Source organism: Nycticebus coucang, chromosome 6, assembly GCF_027406575.1.
Source record: "Nycticebus coucang isolate mNycCou1 chromosome 6, mNycCou1.pri, whole genome shotgun sequence".
Lineage (NCBI taxonomy): Eukaryota > Metazoa > Chordata > Mammalia > Primates > Lorisidae > Nycticebus > Nycticebus coucang.
This window is the reverse complement of record NC_069785.1, coordinates 71433605-71453176: the sequence shown is the minus strand read 5'-3', so window position 1 is coordinate 71453176 and position 19572 is coordinate 71433605. Positions and strand designations below refer to the sequence as shown.

At 44.6% G+C, this 19572-nt stretch overlaps 1 protein-coding gene across 5 annotated transcripts in view; it reads right to left on the bottom strand.

The window, feature by feature from the left end:
• Positions 1-19572, bottom strand: part of CORO2B (coronin 2B) — a 216133-nt gene that overhangs the window by 71179 nt on the left and 125382 nt on the right. The window lies entirely within an intron of this gene.

The window sequence follows — 19572 nt, the reverse complement described above, 5'->3', positions numbered from 1 at the left end:
CTCTCAGATAATTCGAAAAAAAACAACATAAGGGTTATAGGAATTTCGGAGAACGATGAAGTGGCTGCCAAGGGCACAGAGGCCCTTCTACATGAAATTATGAAAGAAAATTTTCCAGACATGCCTAGAGAATCTGAAATTCAGATAGCAGACAGCTTCAGAACCCCAGCACGATTCAACCCCAATAAGCCATCTCCCAGACATATCATAATTAGCTTCACTAAAGTTAACATGAAAGAGAAGATTCTCAAAGCAGCCCGGCGAAAGAAAACTATAACGTACAAAGGTAAGAATATTAGAATAACTGCAGATCTCTCTGCTGAAACTTTTCAAGCAAGAAGAGGCTGGTCATCAACTTTTAATCTCCTAAAGCAAAAAAACTTTCAACCCAGGATCTTGTATCCAGCTAAACTGAGTTTCATCTATGATGGAGAAATTAAATACTTCAATGATATTCATATGTTGAAAAAATTTGCCATAAGTAAACCAGCTCTTCAGGATGTTCTCAGACCTGTCCTCCACTATGACCAACCCAATCCTATACCACAAAAGTAAACTCACTCAGAAACTTCGGATCAAACTCCAACTTCCACACTGGCGAAAGGATTAAAAATGTCCACTGGACCTTTGAAAAACTCGATACCCAAAATTCCACCAGACTTATCAATACTCTCCATCAATGTGAATGGCTTAAACTGTCCTCTAAAGAGGCATAGGTTAGCTGACTGGATACAAAAACTCAAGCCAGATATTTGTTGCATACAAGAGTCACATCTCAACTTAAAAGACAAATACAGACTCAGGGTGAAAGGATGGTCATCCATATTTCAGGCAAATGGTAATCAGAAAAAAGCAGGTGTTGCAATTTTATTTGCAGATACAGTAGGCTTTAAACCATCAAAAGTAAGGAAGGACAAGAATGGTCACTTCATATTTGTTAAGGGTAATACTCAATATGACGAGATCTCAATTATTAATATCTATGCACCCAATCAGAATGCACCTCAATTTATAAGAGAAACTCTAACAGACATGAGTAACTTGATTTCCTCCAGCTCCATAATCGTTGGAGATTTCAACACTCCCTTGGCAGTGTTGGATCGATCCTCCAGAAAGAAGCTGAGCAAAGAAATCTTAGATTTAAACCTAACCATCCAATATTTAGATTTAGCAGACATCTACAGAACATTTCATCCCAACAAAACTGAATACACATACTTCTCATCAGCCCACGGAACTTACTCCAAAATTGATCACATTTTAGGTCACAAGTCTAACCTCAGTAAATTTAAAGGAATAGAAATTATTCCATGCATCTTCTCGGACCATCATGGAATAAAACTTGAATTGAGTAACAACAGGAATCTGCATACCCATACAAAAACATGGAAGTTAAATAACCTTATGCTGAATGATAGCTGGGTCAGAGATGAGATTAAGAAAGAAATCACCAATTTTTTGGAACAAAACGACAATGAAGACACAAACTATCAGAACCTCTGGGACACTGCAAAGGCAGTTCTAAGAGGGAAATTTATAGCACTGCAAGCCTTCCTCAAGAGAACGGAAAGAGAGGAAGTTAACAACTTAATGGGACATCTCACGCAATTGGAAAAGGAAGAACATTCCAACCCCAAACCCAGTAGAAGAAAAGAAATAACCAAAATTAGAGCAGAATTAAATGAAATTGAAAACAAAAGAATAATACAACAGATCAATAAATCAAAAAGCTGGTTTTTTGAAAAGGTCAATAAAATAGATAAACCTCTGGCCAACCTAATCAGGAAAAAAAGAGTAAAATCTCTAATATCATCAATCAGAAACAACAAAGACGAAATAACCACAGACTCATCAGAAATCCAAAAACTCCTTAATGAATATTACAAGAAACTTTATTCTCAGAAATATGAAAATCTGAAGGAAATAGACCGATACTTGGAAGCACGCCACCTTCCAAGACTTAACCAGAATCAAGTGGAAATGTTGAACAGACCCATATCAAGTTCAGAAATAGCATCAACTATACAAAACCTCCCTAAAAAGAAAAGCCCGGGACCAGATGGTTTCACGTCAGAATTCTACCAAACCTTTAAAGAGGAATTAGTACCTATATTACTCAACCTGTTCCAAAATGTAGAAAAAGAAGGAAGACTACCCAACACGTTCTATGAAGCAAACATCACCCTGATCCCCAAACCAGGAAAAGACCCAACAAGAAAAGAAAATTATAGACCAATATCACTAATGAATATAGATGCAAAAATATTCAACAAGATCCTAACAAACAGAATCCAGCAACACATCACACAAATTATACATCATGACCAAGTTGGTTTTATCCCAGGGTCTCAAGGCTGGTTCAATATATGTAAATCTATAAATGTAATTCAGCACATAAACAAATTAAAAAACAAAGACCATATGATTCTCTCAATTGATGCAGAAAAAGCTTTTGATAATATCCAGCATCCCTTCATGATCAGAACACTCAAGAAAATTGGTCTAGAAGGGACTTTTCTTAAACTGATAGAGGCTATCTACAGCAAACCCACAGCCAATATCATATTGAATGGAGTTAAATTGGAATCATTTCCACTCAGATCAGGAACCAGACAAGACTGCCCATTGTCTCCATTGCTTTTCAACATTGTAATGGAAGTTTTAGCCACCGCAATTAGGGAAGAAAAGGCGATCAAGGGTATCCATATAGGGTCAGAAGAGATCAAACGCTCGCTCTTCGAAGATGATATGATTGTGTATCTGGAAAACACTAGGGACTCTACTACAAAACTCCTAGAAGTGATCAAGGAATACAGCAGCGTCTCAGGTTACAAAATCAACATTCATAAATCGGTAGCCTTTATATACACCAACAACAGTCAAATTGAAAAAGCAGTTAAGGACTCTATCCCATTCACAGTAGTGCCAAAGAAGATGAAATATTTGGGAATTTACCTAACAAAAGACGTGAAAGATCTCTATAAAGAGAACTATGAAACTCTAAGAAAAGAAATAGCTGAAAATGTTAACAAATGGAAAAACATACCATGCTCATGGCTAGGAAGAATCAACATTATCAAAATGTCCATACTACCCAAAGCAATATATAATTTCAACGCACTCCCTATTAAAGCTCCACTGTCATATTTTAAAGATCTTGAAAAAACATTACTTCGTTTTATATGGAATCAGAAAAAACCTCGAATAGCCAAGACATTACTCAGAAATAAAAACAAAACAGGAGGAATCACACTACCAGACCTCAGACTTTACTACAAATCGATAGTGATCAAAACAGCATGGTATTGGCACAAAAACAGAGAAGTAGATATCTGGAACAGAATAGAGAACCAAGAGATGAATCCAGCTACTTACCGCTATTTGATTTTTGACAAGCCAATTAAAAACATTCAGTGGGGAAAAGATTCCCTATTTAACAAATGGTGCTGGGTGAACTGGCTGGCAACCTGCAGAAGACTGAAATTGGACCCACACCTTTCACCATTAACTAAGATAGACTCTCATTGGATTAAAGATTTAAACTTAAGACATGAAACTATAAAAATACTAGAGGAGAATGCAGGGAAAACCCTTGAAGAAATTGGTCTGGGTGAGTATTTCATGAGGAGAACCCCCCGGGCAATTGAAGCAGCTTCAAAAATACACTACTGGGACTTGATCAAACTAAAAAGCTTCTGCACAGCTAAGAACACAGTAAGCAGAGCAAGCAGACAGCCCTCAGAATGGGAGAAGATATTTGCAGGGTATATCTCTGACAAAGGTTTAATAACCAGAATCCACAGAGAACTCAAACGCATCAGCAAGAAAAAAACAAGGGATCCCATAGCAGGCTGGGCAAGGGATTTGAAGAGAAACTTCTCTGAAGAAGACAGGCGCACGGCCTTCAGACATATGAAAAAATGCTCATCATCTTTAATCATCAGAGAAATGCAAATCAAAACTACTTTGAGATATCATCTAACTCCAATGAGACTAGCCTATATCACAAAATCTCAAGACCAGAGATGTTGGCGTGGATGCGGAGAAAAGGGAACACTTCTGCACTGCTGGTGGGAATGCAAATTAATACATTCCTTTTGGAAAGATATATGGAGAACATTCAGAGATCTAAAAATAGATCTGCCATTCAATCCTGTAATTCCTCTGCTGGGCATATACCCAGAAGACCAAAAATCACAACATAACAAAGGTATTTGTACCAGAATGTTTATTGCAGCCCAATTCATAATAGCTAAGTCATGGAAAAAGCCCAAGTGCCCATCGATCCACGAATGGATTAATAAATTGTGGTATATGTATACCATGGAATACTATGCAGCCTTAAAGAAAGATGGAGACTTTACCTCTTTCATGTTTACATGGATGGAGCTGGAACATATTCTTCTTAGTAAAGTATCCCAAGAATGGAAGAAAAAATACCCAATGTACACAGCCCTACTATGAAACTAATTTGGGACTCTCACATGAAAGCTATAACCCAGCTACAACTTAACAATAGGGGGAAGTGGGAAAGGGGAGGGTGGGATAAAGGTAGAGGGAGGGGAATCGGTGGGATCACACCTGTGGTGCATATTACAGGGGTATTTGCGAAACTTGGTAAATGTAGAATGTAAATGTTTTGGCACAGTAACTGAGATAACGCCGGAAAGGCTATGTTAACCACTGTGATAAAAATGTGTCAAATGGTTTATGAAGTGAGTGTATGATGCCCCATAATCATATCATTGTATACAGTTATGATTTAATAAAAAAAAAAAAAGTACCCTAATGCAAACAAAGTAGCCTTTTCTGGGAAAAGAATGCCACAAAGGATATTTATTAGTGAGGAAGAGAAGCAAGCACCACTACGTGTACAAAGGTAGTTTGGTTTATGATCAGGACTGTCCTTATTATAAAGCCAATAACCCCAGGCTTGAAGGCAAATGATAAATACCCGCTGCTAGTTTTTTGGTTGTACAAGAAGGCGTAGACAATGAGAATCCTTTTTCTGGATTAGTACCATTGATGCTTTCTGTGAAGTCAAGAAATACCTTGCCAGTAAGGGGCTGGCTTTTAAAGTTCTCTTGAAGTTGGGCAATGCCCCTGGCCACCTAGAACACTATGAGTTCAACCCTGAACCTGCCCTCAAACACACTGTCTCTAGTACAGCCTCCAGATCAACGGTCATGGGACCTGTAAGTCTCACTACACACAGTTCTCCGTATAAAGGACTGTCAACACTAGGGAAGAGTACTCCAACAGAGAGAACATCCTAAAAATCTGGAAGGATTACATCATTGAAGATGCCATTGTTGTTACAGAAAAGCCATCAAGCTCAGAACAATAAATTTCTGCTGAAGAAAACTATGTCCAGATGTTGTGATGACATCACAGGATTTATGACAGAGCCAACCAAGACAATCATGAAAGAGATTGTGGATATGCAAAACAAGTGTTTGTGTGTGTGTGTATGCATGTGTGCGTGCGAAGGGTTTCAAGATACGGATCTTGGAGAAATTCAAGAGTTAACAGACACCACACTGGAGAAATTAACAGAAGATGACTCAATGGAAATGAGAACTTTCAAGCCAGAGCCAGACACTGAGGACGATGATGCAGAAGAAGTGTGCAGAAAACAAATGAGGTTAGAGGTCTGGCAGAAGCTTTCAGATTACTCACGACTGCTTTTGACTCCTTTTAAGACATGGACCGTTGTATGATACTACAGGCACTGAGACTAAAGCAAACGGTGGAAGCAGGATTACTATCGGATAGAAACATTCTTAGAGAAATGAAAAAGACAAAAATGATGATGGATTTCCATAAAGTTGCACAGAGTGTGCCTCCCCTTCCACATCCCGCACTGCTGCTGTCCCTGGGACAGCAAGACCAGCCCCTCCGCCTCCTTGTATTCTACACGAAGATGGGGGCAAAGGCTTTTATGATGATCTGCTTCCTCCCAATAGTAAATATATTTTCTCTTCCTTACGATTTTATCAATAACATTGTCTTTTCTCTAACTTGCTTTATTGTAAGAATACTGTATATAATACATAAAACGTAAAAAATACATTTTTATTTTTGAGACAGAGTCTCACTCTGTCTCACTGGGTAGAGTGCTGTGGCATCATAGTTCACAGCAACCTGAAATTCTTGGGTTTGAACAATCCTCTTGCCTCAGTCTCCTGAGTAGCTGGGACTACAGATGTGTACCCCTATGCCTTGCCAGTTTTTCTATTTTTATTACAGACAGGTCTTGCTCTTGCTCAGGCTGGTCTCCAACTCCTGAGCTCAAGCAATCCACTTGCCTTGGTCTCCCAGGTGTAATCCTTACACCTAGGATTATAGGTGTAAGCCACTGTGCTGGCCAAAATACATGTTAATTGACTGTTTTTGTCATTGGTAAGATATCTGGTCAATGGTAGGCTATTAGTAGTTAAGTTTGGGGGAATCAAAACTTATACATGGACTTTCAATTGTGCAGGGGTTCAGGACCCCTACCCCTGTGTTGTTCAAGGCTCAACGACATACACACACATTTATATAGGGGACATATATTTTAGCAAAGACGCTTGAGGAACTGCTAACCCTAGCTGCTACCTGGAGAAGGAACTGAGAGACGGAAAGTTCGGTATGAGAGGTAGACTTTTCACTGTAGGTCCTTTGCTTTTGAAGTTTAAATTGTTAAACTGTATGGTGGTTGTGCTTATCTGAAAATAAGCACTTATGAAGAGATATGATTTACTCTCAGTGGGTAGAATTTTATGTATACAGGCATTGGGAGCTAAGGGTGGCCCAGAGGTAGGGAATTGCTGGAGCAAAGGCATGCAGGAGAGAATGCTGGGGGCCAAGTCCCCTGTGCTGGTGACAGTGAGAGCACCTTATACACCTGGCTCAGGGTCTCTTCACGCCTCAGTGCTGTACTCTAATCAGCAGGACACTTCACAGTCCCAAGTATGAATCCCCTCTGGACCAGCTGGTGGCACTGAGTTCACAGGGAAGTGCCTACGGCTGCCAGCACAGTGCTGGGGCACTTTATCTACTTCCTGTCACTTACACCGTGTTCCAATCCCAGGGGGTAGATCTTAGGAATGACTTCTACTGGTCCGAGAAGGAGAATGAAGCTCATAGAGGTTAAGTAATTTGCCCAAGGTCACAATGACATTAGTAGCTGGACCTAGGGCTGTACATCCTCTCCTTTCCAGAATTCTGTACGGTCAGGGTGGGGACTGGGAGGGTGGAAAGAGTTAAGCACCCAAGAGTAAGCAACCAGGCTCTTCCCTGCCTCCTTCCAGGCCAGCCCCTCCCTTTTCACCCAGGTTGCTGCCTGGCCTAGGCCCCATCCACAACCCTCATTGGCCTCCCGCTGGCCGAAGGCAGGAAGGAGGCACAGATGGCAGGCGAGCACGAGGCCCCCAGCCAGGCTCACCCAGCTGTCACTTTGGAGAGCACCATACATCTCGTCCTCCTCCTCCTCCCTTGAACAATTGGGAGTCAGCCAGCTGGCCCCAGCTGTTCCCTCTCCCTGGTCCAGGGCTCCTACAGACCCAACCTTCTGGGGTCTTTGTCTCCAGGGAGGAAAAACACAGAGCCCCAGAGTGTCAGAACTGGCAAGGCCTCAGAGGACAATGGGCCCAACATCTTATTTTACAGATGGGGAAACTGAGGCCCAGAAAGGCAAAGAGACTTGCCTAAGGTGAAGCTTAGGATTGAAGTGAAGCTTAGGTTTTTGGGGTGCCTTATGTAAGTGAGAGGGTGCACGGGCTGGCTGCCCTGCCCCGTCTCCATCAACAGCTCGGCTAGCCTGACTTTATACAACGACATTCTCCTCTGATTCTATTTCCAGGGTCTTTAACCTAAGTTGGTCCAAAGACCTTTTCAGAACTGTGAGTTTGGGAAGGAGAAAAATTGCATCCATATTTTCATTAACCTCTAACTAAAATCTCACATTTTCTTTGTTTATAAATGTAGGCAACAAACTCCCACAGGATTAGCTGAACCTATCACGTGTTCATCAATAGACAGCACAGATATTTGCATATCACATCTGCTACTCACATCTCAAAGTATTTAGGCTTATCATTACTTTGAAATTAGAGTAGATGTTAGGCCCTATACCTGATCACATTGCTAAAGGCCTTAATATAAAAGCATGTGTACATTTTGATAATTGTATTTCAATATAATAGTTTTCCTTTGTAATTCTATATATTTTATGTATTTTAAAATTTTATTCTGTAAGGGGGTCCATGGGCTTTCCTAGACTTCCAAAGAGATCTGACTGCCTGACCCCCACACCCCTAAAAGTTAAGAACCTGTTTCATTTGAACAAAAGTTTCCAGTGTTAAAAATTGAAGTTTGAAAACTTTTATACTCTATCTGTGACCTCATTAAAATTGAGGCTGAATTCCCATGAGATAAATGAGTGAGCTTGGGGTGGGGGTGGGGCCTGGTGCTCTAGGAGGTGAGGGGTGCACCAGGGCCCTGTAGGTCAGGCTTATACCAGCAGATGTGTGTTAAAAGACTGGTTCTGTGCTGGGCTCCTTCCAGGCTTATAACACCTCACTAAATCCTCAACCCAGCCTTGGAGTCAGGACTGGCATTCCTCTATTTTGCGGCTCAGAAAACTGAGTCACAGATCAGTTAGTTAGGTAACTTGCCCACGGCAGCACGTTGCTAGTAAATGGTGGAGTTGGGATTTGAACTCAGGCCAGCTGATGCAGACCCTGCACAACTAATCACTGGACGTACTGCCTCCCTGTCTGGGTAGATAGAAAGTGCTCACAGAAAGTCCTAAGGTGCTGCTGCTGCCTGGTGCTTCTCTTGGTGTGGGTAGGGGTAGGGGAAATGGAATCCTGAAGAGTTTGCTGCCAGAATCAATCACCTGACCCATGAGGCACTACCTAGCTGTGCAACCTTGACCAAGTCCCTTGCCCTCTCTGGGCCTCATCCATCAATTGTAGAGTTCTAAGCACTGCATCCCCACACCTTCCCCCTCCCATGTTCACCTGATGACCCAATTGGAAACTCAGGCACAGGTTGCTTAGCAACTAAAATCAAGGTCTTGGCTGAGTGGAATGGAAAGGGAGGAAGACAGAGAAGTGCTGGGCGAGGCTGATGCCACAGAGCTGCCTCTTGTTGTAAGAGGCTGTGAATGCTGTGAGCAACTATTTTCCACTCCCCGTCTCCCCACCCCATCAAGAGCCTTGGGATGGGGGAGGGGCAGGGACAAGAGGGAGGCCATCCAGAAGTGGAAACTGCCCTCAGGACTAAGTCAGGCCTGGAGTTTCTCAGGCAAGGAAACAGGCGGCCATTGTTCTAGAAACTATCAGGAGAAGGGCCAGTGGTAGGGGGCTTAGCGAAGGCCTCTGGGCCTCACTGGCCTCCAGGGAGATGCTCTATTTCAGGCCAGGTCAACTCGGTTCCAGTCCTTATATCATTTTTGGTTCCTGAATTGCTGGGAGTCAGGGACACATTAGGAGGGAACTCGTAAAGCCATGGGCTGGTACCTACCTGGGGTAGGGGGAGGCTAGAGGATGGCTGCCCTGTGTGGACCCATCTTTCCGTGCTCTGAAATCTCACTATTAGCAACACATTACTTTGGGTCTCAAGAGTTTGGTCTTCTGAAATCTCACCTTTAGCCTTAACCAAATACAAATGCCCTTCATAAAGGCAAGCTATTGTCATCATCAACACTTCAGACCTGATTTTAGACCCTAAGGAAGGGTTGAGTAAGGATTCCTGGGAAGGGTGCCAGAGGGTGTCTAGGCATATTCTGCAACAGTGGATAAGACATTACTCCTCCTTAGGGCCAGGATTTGTCATGGGCACAACAAAGTGCTGGGAATATGCAATTGCTAGGGTGCCCTCTGGCATCGTGTCAGTGTAAGTCTGGGACTGAGGCACTGGGCAGCTGGGCCAGGGAGGGGCATGGACTGTGAGGATGGTATGGCCCAGCTCCATGGGCCAATGCCTTGATCTGGGCCAGCGGACTTCACAGAACCCGCTCCCCAAATCCCAGCACCCTCTTCCTCTCACCAACTTGGAGGTTACTATACAGATGTCCCAGTAGTCTCCCCTAAAGTTGTCATACAGAGGGAAAATGGGAAATTGTAGCTAAATGTACCTTTACACTAGAACTTTTGTAAGTTGACCACCCAAGGGACTGTAGCGAACTGGTCAACATACAGAAGTAGTCAACATAAGGAACGAGGCCTGCTGTACTGATACATACATGTGGTGCTTGTCTGGTCTCTGAAAATTAGGTCAACTTAAGGAGGCGGTCAATGCGGGAGGTGGTCAACTATGGAGGTTCTGCTGTATTTATAAAACACTCATTACAAAATTTTACAAAGAGGTGGCCAACACATAGAGAACGTTTTGTAAATAATTTGTAAAAATTGATAAATATTTTGTAAATAAAGGTATATTTAGCTACAATTTCCCATTTTCCCTACGTATGGTGACTTTAAGGGTGACTTTTGGGACAACCTGTAGTATTGATTGTAAGACAGAAGCAATATAGTTGGGGTTTTTTGAGCACCCGCAGTATATCAGTCACTGTGGCAAAACCTTTGCATGTATTACATCATGTAACCCTGGCAGACAGCCCCACTCCAGACGAGCAGGCAGCTGACTTGGGAGGGGCGGTGTGCACCACGTGGCTTCAGAGTAGGCCCAGACCCCTCCCAACTCTCCCACTTCCAGGCACTCAGCCTGGCACAGCCACATCAGCCACGTCTCCCTGGAGACCCTGCATCAAGTCCCTATTTCCTTCATGGCACAAAAGACTAGACTGTGGGTGCCTTCCCCTCCAGGCAAGGTGAGTTCTCAGTGGTAGGCATGTTCAGGGACAGTAGCGAGAAGGCCAAAGACAAGCCTCCCCTTTGCTGGCTGCAGGATCCAAACCCCACCAAAACTCATGGGCCTATAGGGAAGGGGATGAATTTGGCAAAGAACTTGGCATCTGCATGACTCCCACTTACTGAGCACATACCATGTGGCAGGCTATGTGCCAAGCCACAGCTCCCTGAGAAACAAGTACTATTATTATTTCACAAATAGGGAAACTGAGGCACAGAGGAATTAGACACCTAGGATTTCCCAGCTAAGGGTTGGAGCTTGATTTCTAAAGGTTTGAGATGCTCCAGGCCTTGAAAGGAAAATGGCGAGTAGATCAAGCAGACTGGTAAACTGCTCTAGAGAGGCCAGGTTGGTGGCCCTGGGCAGAGTTAGAGCCCGAGGCAGAGTTCACAGAGTCCTAGTGAACCAGGCACTAATATTTAAGTCTTGTGGGCTCTGCAAAGAATGAGAGAAGTGGGGCCTGGAAGATAGCTCTGCAGAGGCCCTGGCACAAGGCATAGGGATGGACTCTTTGACCTCCCATGCTACCCACCATCCAGGCTGCAGTGCTGGCCCTCTGACCCCAATCCAGAGAACATCAGTTCCATGACTTGAAATAAAATAAGAAAGCAATGCTTCCATTTCTGCTGAAGGGTTTGCCTTCACTTTTCTCAAAATAAGCAGCCATTCTTCCAAAAAAGGAAAAACACAAAGCCAGGCTGTCAATCTCAGGCCTCAGACAAATGGAATAAAGTTGCCACTCTGCTCTCTTTCAGAGCACAGCTCTTCTCCCTTTCCCAAGTCACTTACTGTACATTCTGGCTGTCATGGGCTTTGAGATGCAAATTGCGCCAAGCAGAAGGCAGCAGGAAGAACAAAGAACAATTGAGGAAAGATCTGGAAAAATGGATTTGGGAAAGGCTTTCTGAATTCCCCAGGAGAGGGGGAGACCTCCTTCCAGAGGGGAGCAGTGATGAAGAGCGGTGGCTTTTTCATGGGGAAAGAGAAGGTTTGAGGAGCTCAGTGCTGGCTGAGGGGGAGTGACGTGGAGTTACAGAAACCTGGAATGGGAGCGAAGGCTTTGGGTGAGCAAGGAAGTCTAGTTTTATTACAGTCCTTAGCATTGGGCTTGGCACATTTCCCCCTTCTTCTTTTAATACTATCCCGTGAGCATGGAGGTAATTGTTCCACCAACTTCTGGATTAGATTCCACAGTGAGACCAGCTGAGTCAGGCTGTGGCTGTAGGGGCTCTAAAGGGAGCAGCCCCCTTCAGTCTGGGCAGCACCTGCAGGGCCCTACACTGGCCCTGGGGCCTAGCGGGGAAGGGCTGCCAGGACCAGCAAAGAGAAAACTTCAGCTCTAGGGAGACGGGGCAACTGCCTCTGCAACGTGGCTTCAGGTCAGCCCAGTGCTCCCTTCCGGAGGACCTACAGTGAACCTGCCCCTGTACAACCAGGCAAGTTCCCCACCTTCCCGAGCTGTCAGTTCAAGACAGACAGCCAACAGCACTGCAGACTCCACATGGGCAAGGACTCGGTCCTGTTCACCGCTGCATTCCTGGTTGGTCCAGAAATTCTCACTGAAACCTAGTAGGTGTTCAGCACACATCTGTTGGATGGATGGATGGGTGGGTGGAGGGATTTATGGATGAGTAGAATAACCACCTAGAAAGTAAGGAAGCATGTAGCAAGTGCTCCAACAGGGAGAGACACACAACGCCTACAGGTAGGGATTTCATGGAGCTGACACATTTGTGACGGCCTTGAGGGAAGAGAAGAAGCCATTCTTGTATCCTGCACAGTGCCTTTCAGCACGCTGATGAGGATGTACTCAGATAAAAGGGTGTCAGAAGGGAACAGAATGTGAGAACTAATCCCAGAGATTGTGTGGTCCCACCCCATCATTATGCACAAGAAAAAACTGCACAGGAAGGTTAAGTAAGTCCCAGGAGGCCACACAGCACCTGAGTGGCAAGGGAGATAGTCAAGCGAGGTCTGTCTGCTTCTGGAGTCTGAGCTCAAAGTCACTGCCCTGTGCTACTCTCCCGTGCCAGGCTCAGCTCCCCTCACCGAGGTGCTATGTGGAGTTCTGCTACCATTCTTATCTCAGCCCATCTCCACCACCCACCTCTATAAGGCTAGGGAGGACCTGGTAACTGGCCAGCCCTGGTTAGGCCTACCACCCCCAAAGACCAAAGAGAGGAGGAGAAGCAGGAGGAGGCCACACTGAGAGGGGAGAAGCGGGGGAATGCAGCACCCAACCCTGGAGACCAAGGGGGAAATGCCTGCCACAGGTTGAGGCTAGGCCATGTGGTAGGGGGGAGGCTGCAGGAATGGCCCCCACCTGGAGACCAAGGCCAGCACCCCCACCCCAGAACTGAGCAGCTGCCTTAAGGCAAAGTTACTAGCTAATTCCATTATGTGCAGCTAAATCTGAGCATAAACTAACCAGGAGCTCCAGTTGCTAGGGAAGGCAATAATGTCTTATTATTATTTTTAATTGTTGACATGGAACATATAAGATGGACATGCTCAAAAACTCCCCCTGGCCAACCTGGACCTGGTTCTCTGAGCAATGAGGATGGCCATGGGGCCTCCCAGGGACTAGGCCTGATGTTACTTGGGACCACAGTGCTTGGCCTGGTAATGGAAGCTCAGGGCTTGCCCCATGACTAAGGAATGGTGAGTGCTATCTCATCTGATCCCCTGCTCCAGGATCCCTCTCCACCTTTTCTTATCAACTAGAATTGATGGTTCATTCTTTCTGAGAAGTTTCCCCATGACCTGCTGTACCTGCATGGAGTTTACAAATACCTGCTCTCTTGGCTTCCGGAAGAGATGGACCCCTGGGGTGTGGGCACATCAGAGGAGCAAGATGAAGTGCTGTTGAATTAATGTTCAAGAAAATCCTTGAAGTCACCCAAATGGCAGTAATAATAATACAAGTCACATCTATAGCAATACTCCCCTCACCCCTCTGTAAAGTGAGCGGGCATGCAGCTGGGAGAGCCCCCGGGTTTAAATTCTGACTCTGTTACTTGTGCGCTGTGCAGTCTTAAAGGAGTCACTTGACTTCTCTGAGCCTCTGTTTCTCCATCTGTAAAATGGGGAGGATAATTGTACTTTCACCTTGGAACTTCAGGTGAGATTCAGAAAGTGCAGGTATGTTAGATCTTCAAAAGCTCCCCAGGCCACTTGACTGCACTAGGGGAGGGGAATGCATCCCACCCTCAGAGACCTGATATTCAGCCAGGGCTGAGAATGGCTGGGCTTTGGGGAGAAGCCAGGTTTCTGTTACCTAGGCCAGGCTTCTTTTCTTCCTACCAGGTGCCAGTTGGGGGTAACAGGTAGCTCTGTTTCCAGCACTGGTTTTCTTGTGCCCTGGATGTGGCAGTGATAGGCAGCCTGGTGTAGTGCAGCAGGAAAGGGGCGGTATACCTGGGGAGGCCCCAGCAGTTAATCAGGTCCCTCCCAAATGCCCTGGGCACAGTGCCTGGTCCTGGAATATTCATAAGGCTCCTCCAGCTGTGCCAGGCAATCAGGGTGCTGATTGCTCCCCCATCTGCAGCTTAACATTCCACTCTAGAGAGCTGGCAGCTGAATGTTAACTAGGGGAAAAAACAGGCTCTGGCCTTCAGAACAGCAGCCTGAATAGAGCCCTGGGGAAGACAAATCCACTCCTTGAGATCTGCCAGCCAGCCAGAACTTATCTGTTCTCCAGCGCCTGAGCAGTGGAAAGAATTGTGGATTCAGAAACAAGTGCGGGGGCTTGGGGTCCCGCTCTTGCAGAACTACCTCCTGTCTGTCTCTGCACTCTTCATCTAGGTTCCCAGATGCAAATAGGGATGGATCTACCTGCCCTGCTAGGAAGATCCACCAGCACGGAGCATCATTGTGGTGCCTGTTTACAGTTGTGGACGTGGCTTCCTACTCCAGAGAGAAGCTTTTCATCACAGACATTGAAATCTCAAGCAAGCTGCCTTGAGGGAAACTGAGCTCCCTGGAAGGTTCTGAGCCTCCCTTGGAGGGCGTGGTCTCAGGGTAGGAACTGAGGGGTCCTGGGCAAGTGCTGTTTTCTCTTCCATCCCAAAGGAAGAAAGGAACAAGAAGGGACACCAGCCAGTAGAGGGAAAACGATTCGGAGAAGCGCCACCACAGCAGAGGTTGTGCAGGATGATGACTCGGAGCCATTCAGTGTAGGGACAAGAGTGGGCTGCCATCAGTGCACAGCTCACAGTCAATGCCAACAGCGATAGTTTGGAGTCTCCAAGAAATGGCCAAAATCTTTTCTGTGTTTGTTAGGGAGATTTCTATCAAACTGAGGTGGAGAGGGGAAACTGGTGCTAAAATAATTTAACCGTCTTCTTGACCAACACAGAGCAGCTCATCTCTACTGCTGCCAGATAAATGAGGAGGCTCTGAATTAGGCTCGACAGCCATTGTCTGACAACCCGACCTCTCTCTGCCCTAGCACAGCAGCAGCCAGGCACTGGGCAGCAGATAGACAGCCGGCCGTGGCTCAGGCAGCCCGGGAAGGCTGGCGCTCACCTTCATAACTAAGCGGCCCCTCTGTGGGGGCAGGACCCTATTCCACATAGTCCCTAGACACCAGGGGTCCTGCCTCAAATTAAATAAACTGCTCAGTCAAGGAGCTGCCTCACCTTCTCACTCCATCAGGAAGCTCCCTCTACCCCTGCCTCACGTCCTCACTATGGTTACTTCCATTTTGTTTGAACTTTGGACTGGGAGCTCACATTCTTGAGTTACTCTGGGCAGAAACAATGGCAAAACCATTAACAGAGGGCTGGTGTTCAAGGTAGATAAAGACCTCCATCTGCTCCAGCAGGTGGGGGCAAGCGGATGTCCACGTGAGCATACCACATAGCGCCCTCTCTGGGTAGCTGGGCCTCTGGATCTCAGAGCCTCTGCCTTCATATCAACAAATTGCTTTTGTAACTTTTTTTTTTTCTAAAGTACCAAATGTCGACGGTTCATTATAGAAAAACATAGAAAATATTACAGGTAGAGAAAAAGAAGATGATTAAAGAGCACTAGTGATCCCAAAAATCAGTCCCTTGTGACTTTGGTTTACATTTTTTTCAGATATGCAGGTGGACAAATATTTTTCAATGTGATCAATCATACAGTACACTTCCCCCACTTATCAGAGTATCATAAATAGTTCTCTCTCATTAAATATTCCTCCATATAAATGGTTTTCAAGATAAGGTGTGGGGACACCTGGAGATCCTGGAGACTTTCAAGGGAGTCTCTCAAGTCAAAACTATTGTCATAATAATAAGATGTTATTTGCCCCGTCATTCTCCTTTTCCCATGAGCATATAATGGAGTTTTTCAGAGTCGCCATGATGTGTTTGATATGCAAATCCAGCCATCTTCTATTAAGCCAGACTGATGTTAAAAAGATTTGCCTGTGGCTCAAAGGAGTAGGGTGGCGGCCCCAGATGCCGGAGGTGGCGGGTTCAAACCCAGCCCCGGCCAAAAAATGCAGCAAAAAAAAAAAAAAAAAAAAAAGATTTGCCAAAGTGTAAGATAATGTCATTCTCATTAATTTTTTTATTTTGTAAAATATAGTTATTTTTCATAAAAATACATTTGTCAGGAGAACACAAAATAGGTTTATTCCTATTGAGTTAGTAAATATATACTTTAAAAATTCCTTCATTTTTATTTCGAATATGCTAAATATTTATAGATGTAACCCATGTCAACAAAAGTCTTCTGGGATCCTTGATGATTTTTAAGAGTGTACAGAAGTGTTTTCGATCTCTTTTATCTCACGACACACTGGAACTTATAGTTAAACTTCCATGGCAGGCTTAAATTATGTTGATCAAAGAAAAGGAATAAAAAGAAGAATATGCTTACTGTAAACTTCTTTTGAAAATTGTTTAATTAACGATCTTTAAAAATATTTGTGGCACACTTAAGGTCCTCTCATGGCACACCAGTATACTGTGGCACACTCATTGAAAATCGCTGATGTACAGTGATCCTAAGACTGAATGTCTGAGAACAGCTACTCTACACCACTCATTTTAATGACTGCGTGGTATTCCTCTGCACAGGGGAAGTTTGCACATCTAATTTGGTTACCCAGTTCCTTACTGATGTACCTACAGGTAGTTTCCAACTTTACACTGTTATTGAAATGCTGCACATATCACTGTGTACCCTGGAAAGTGAAAACTTGAGGCGAGAGAAAACCACAAAAATCAACTGGTCCTGTAAGTCATCACTGTGCAGTATCGGCCAGTGACTCATCAAGCTACACAAAATGTATCCCAGAATGTGAACAAATAAAGTCGAATAATGTGTACATCAAATACATTGACACACATATCACGTATTTCTACAGAGAGACTTAAGCTCTGTAGAGGGCACTTTTTTCCCTGCTGCCCATGGAGTGTTTACAAAATTGGATCATATTCTAGACCAGTGTTACCAACAGTATAAAACTCTTTGTTACTATTTCAGAAATTGAGGGGAAGAGTTTAGCAACTTTAAAGCAATTTGACAGAGAAATTTTATTTCTGTTGAATATAATAAAAGTTGAGGTTTGTAAAAATAATCGAGTGCTAAAAAATGCTGCCAATGTTTTTTTTTATGCACTTGAGAATATTTCTGTAGGATGGACTCCTAAAGTGGAATTGCTGGCCCTGTAGACATACATCTTTAAATGTTAATAGATGTTACCAAGAAGCCTCACTTACATCTCACCAAAAGTATATCTGAGCATCTGCTCTCTCACACCTTCCATAGTCCTGAAGATTATTCGTCTTCTAAATCTTTTTCAATTAGTAGGTTAAAAGTTATATTTTGTCTTCTGCAAATTGCTTATTTAAATCTTTTGTACACTTTTCTTTCGGGTTCTTTTTCTTCCTGATTTTTCTGTAACTCTTTCTGTATTCTGGACACAAATCTTTTGTCTGTTACATATTGCAAATATTGTACTCAAGTATGTGGCTGCCCTTTCATTTAACTTAGGTGTCTTATTGGCATATAGAAACTGTCTTTTTAAAAGATGTATTCTAGGGCGGTGTCTGTGGTTCAGTGGGTAGGGCGCTGGCCCCATATACTGAGGATGGCAGGTTCAAACCCGGCCCCAGCCAAACTGCAACAAAAAATAGCCGGGCGTTGTGGCAGGCACCTATAGTCCCAGTTACTGGGAAGCTGAGGCAAGAGAATCGCCTAGGCCCAGGAGATGGAGGTTGCTGTGAGCTGTAATGCCATAGCACACAACCGAAGGCGATAAAGTGAGACTCTCTTAAAAAAAAAAAAAAGATGTATTCTAATCTACGGTTTTCTTCATGGTTTTAAGGATTCTTGTCTTGCTTAGGAAGCATTTCCTCATTGCATGATTTAAAAAATGCACCCAATTTTCCTCTAAGACACTTGTAGCTTTTCTTTTTTTCCCTAATGCTTAGAGCTTTATTCCTTCTAGAATTAATTTCTGTCATGCTCCGAGCATTGACTGTTGAGCCTTGCAAGCCATAAAATGGAGCAGGGCAGGGGGCTTCTACAGGCTTGAGCCTTCAGTGCTTCTGGGGCCTGCAGGCCTGCTGTGGACCTGAGTGGTGTAGCTGAGTGAGTCCCTCAGCTACAGGCAGACAGAGACCTGAGGCCATCTGGTTTGGGAGAGGGGCAAGCTACACTTGAGAATCCTTCTGAATGTGTTAGAACGTCTGTTGACCTCTGTCAAGTTGACCAGCAGAGCTGACAACTTGCCCAAGAACGTAATCAAACATCTTTAATGGGTAGCGTGGTTGCCAAGGAGCTTCATTCAATCATCCCACTTGAGGCCAACATGGGAGACGTAGGCAGAGAAGGACATATGATCCCAGTTTTGTCAATACAGGAAAATAGGAGCAGAGAAGTGATATGACATGCCTGAGGTCACAGGTGGGCAGAGTGGGGACCTGCTGCCACCAAGTGCATCCCCACTGCAGCTGTTCCCTTTGGTGGAAAGGAGGGTCTGGTCTAAGCATTTTCCAAATACATGCTCCTCCACTGTGGGTAGGAAAGACTGGAAAAATCTGTCCTCCACCACCAGCTGACAGGGAATTTTGAGAACCAAGGCTTCCTTCCACATGCACCTCCTCCTCCCCCTGAGCAGTTTGGTGGAGGGTGGGAGTGGGGATGAGTCAGGCCGGGAAGGGGGAACTCAGCCATAAACAAGTGGGACTGACAGCCAGCACTTTCCCTGAGGCACGTGACCTCCCACAGGCCTCCAGGGACTCCACCTGAATGGCTATAGCTTAAAAATTTCATGATCTAGGCTTTGCAGATTTAATCTGCTATGTTCACCTAAGCAGCCACAGAAACGGGGAAATTTTTAGATAGGAGGTGGGGGATGAGGAAGAAGATAAATTATTTCTAGTCTCTTAGTGGAGTGCAATTTTTTTAATGAGTGTTCCATTTTTGCAGATGTTCAGTGTACGTATGGCTGGGCTGGGTCTTCCTCCTTTCCATCTGCAAATGAAAAGGACATCCAGGATGCAGAATTATAGGGCTGGACCTGGTTTTAGAGATCAGTGTGTTCCAAGTCCCACGTGCACCAAGGGAAGTGACTTGCCCAAGTGCTCACCTTTGGGCACACTCTGAAAAGAGATCTCAGGCCTGGATCCCAGGCCTGCCCGTGTTCTGGATCCCAGGCCTGCCCGTGTTCTGTTGAATGTCAGAAAAGCCCCAGGGCAGGCATAGCTAGAT